General features: G+C 40.4%; 1 pseudogene; it reads left to right on the top strand.

The window, feature by feature from the left end:
* Nucleotides 1-82: 82 nt before the first annotated feature.
* LOC123590031 lies at nucleotides 83-922 on the top strand (annotated as a pseudogene).
* The last annotated feature ends 2,017 nt before the right edge of the window (nucleotides 923-2,939 follow it).

A 2,939-nucleotide genomic window follows, 5' to 3' on the forward strand; every position in this document is an offset into this window, starting at 1 on the left:
TTCCCGTTTTTCTGTGCTATGCAGAGAAGATCCCTATTACATTGTCTGGGTTTCCTTCATAACTTAAAGGGAAATTTTCACAATGTCTGGAGCCCTAAATGTCCTGCAAATGAAGGAGGAGGATGTGCTCAATTTCCTTGCAGCAGGAACCCACTGATGTGGCACCAGCCAGTACATTATGGGAAGGGGAAAAAAAAAGCCGTGGAATTATCTCATAAATCTGCAGAGAACCTGAGAGATGCTTCTGCTGGTAGTTCGTGCCATTGTTGCCATTGAAAACCTGACCAATGTCACTGTCATAGCCCCCAGGAATACTGGCCAGCGAGCCTGAAGTTTGTTGCTGCCACTGAAGCCATTCCTGTGGCTGGCCCTGTAGCTCCTGGAACCTTCCCTAACCAGATCCAGGCAGGTCCTGGGAGCCGCGACTTCCTGTGGTTACTGATCCCAGGTCTAAGCACCATCTGCTCACGGTGGCCTCCTAGGTTAACCCGCCCGCCATGGCTCCGTAAAACAGACTCTCTTTCGCACCAGGTGCACGTTGCCGTCTTTCTCTGCGGGTCTGATAGGGTGGCTACTGCTGTGGGAAGTTCTACGCATGCGCGCCACGGTCTTGCGTGGGTGCCCGTATGAGGTCACGTTTGATCTCTGTGTCTGCAGAGATCCTGAAGGGATTGGAAAGGAAGAGCAGGCCGCTGCTGAAATGACCATGACCAAGGAAGAATTTCAGGGTGAGTGGACTGCTCCGGCTCCCATATTTACTGTAACTCAACCTGAGGTCACAGAAGAGAGTGAAGGCCTGCAGGTGTCCTCTGGCCTCTTCCGTGGTTCCCTGCTGGAGTGCAGCGCCCAGCCTGCCCCTCAAGACTGCAGCGACACTGCTCCAGCTACTGAATGGGTAGGAGCAACCACTGAGTGGTCTTAAGCTCTTCTACACACTCTTGTTTTTAAATTTACTTTGAGAGAGAGAGAGAGTGCGTACAGGGCGGTGTGGGAGGGGGAGGGGCAGAGGGAGAGAAAGAGAGAAAGAGAGAACGAGAGGGAATCCCAAGCAGGCCCCATGTTGTCAGCACGGAGCCCCATGCGGGGCTTTAACTTGCCAACGGACCCGAAGGGTGAGATCATAACCTGAGTGAAAAACCAAAAAGTTGGACGCTCGACTGAGCCACCCAGGCATCCCTCTTTTTCCACGCACTCTTAAACAGAAAATGGAAATGAGGTTGCTGGAAAAGAAACAGTTAAAAAAAAAAAAAAAGATATTCCTGAATTAGCTTTAGTAGGATATTTTATATATCTGTGTGTGCATATATAAATACACACGTATGCACACACTAGCAGGCAAAGAGACGGCTGTGGTTATAGCTACCTTGTATTCACTCACACATTTACAACCAAAAGTATGCATCCATTTATTAATTAGACATAACCAAACAAGTAGCAAGAATCATATATTCTTACCATGCTAGAAGCATTCTTTTTAAAAATGCATTTGGCTAAGTTTCTCTTTTAGATTAACACAATTTCATGCTATATTAAGCCTGATTTTGGGGTATGTTTATATAGACTAAAATAAATTATCTGCGGTTGTACCGAGTTAAACGTCATCCCGAGTACATTCAGCAAGGGTCTTGCTGTTTTCAATTGAATTTTCCAAAAGTGGCAGCAACGACATTTCCAATACCACAGGCTCTTGCAACCTTCAGTCAAGAGGTGGAGCCTGTGTCTCCGCCTTCTACCCCCCCCCCCCTCCGTCTACACCTTTAAAACTTGGTGGGCATCTGTGACTGCCTCAATAAATGGAACACAGCAGAAGGGATAATATGGGACATCTGAAAACAGGTCATAAAAGATGATGTAACAGTTATTTTTGTTTATTTGACTATTTTTAGGCAAGTTCTTCAAATATGTTTGCTTTTTTAATGCTGCCTATAGTTCAAACTTTTACTTAGTTTCTTTTTCGTGATTCATATAATATTGGTGTTCTCATCTAATACATTTGTTTGCCATTCTATATAAAATAGCCATCTGTTTTTATTGTGTAAGTAATATATTATGAATCTTGAATTATTCTGTCTATTGTCTTCAAGTATGACATAAACCAGTGAAATGTTCATTAATAAGTTGACTGTCATGAGCTGTACCCATTTTGCTTTTCTAGACCAGTTTTCTCATTAAAAAATGGAAGGTTATATCAAATCAGTATATGATCATTAAATTACTTAAGACATTTGTTATAATGTTCTGAGTCCCTCCTTGTAGATATTCAGTAGGTCTGGAGAAGTGCTCAGAAGACTTTTTTAAAATTGAGAGAATTTTTTTTAACAGGACCTTGATATGACTCTATGGTTAAGAAAGTTTTTGGAGTAATTTGTAGTTGTGCAATTCTTTAGGAAGATTTCAAACTCAGTAGAATTACATTTAATTCTTAATCACCATTGATAATAGGAGCAAGATGCTAATAATTCAAGGGGGTGTAAGTAAATCCCAGATTTAGTACTTTTGGATTTCAAGTGAGTTTTACATAATTTTGCTTATTGTTATATAGTCCTAATTATTCTTTATTGTTGAGATATAAAATTTAATATTAATTTTAAGATCCTTATCAACCATATACAGTTCCAGGAAAAAAAGTTTTTAAAAGATACACTTTTCAAATGATTCGGTCATTCCACTCCTCAGAGAAATGAAGGCATATGTCCCATACAAAGACATGGCTACAAATGTTCACAGCTTCTTTTGTAGTAGCCAAATAATGAAACAACCCAAATTTCCAATAAGTAAATGGATAAACAAACCATTTTATATACATATGATGAAATATTACTCAACAATCAATAAAACCAACAATTGATACACATAAAATCATGGATGAATCTCTATAAAAATAATTATATGGAGTGAAAGAAGTCAGACAAATAAATACAGTCAAAGTACACACTGTA

This window comes from Leopardus geoffroyi, chromosome B4 (assembly GCF_018350155.1).
Source record: "Leopardus geoffroyi isolate Oge1 chromosome B4, O.geoffroyi_Oge1_pat1.0, whole genome shotgun sequence".
In the NCBI taxonomy this organism is placed as follows: Eukaryota; Metazoa; Chordata; class Mammalia; order Carnivora; family Felidae; genus Leopardus; species Leopardus geoffroyi.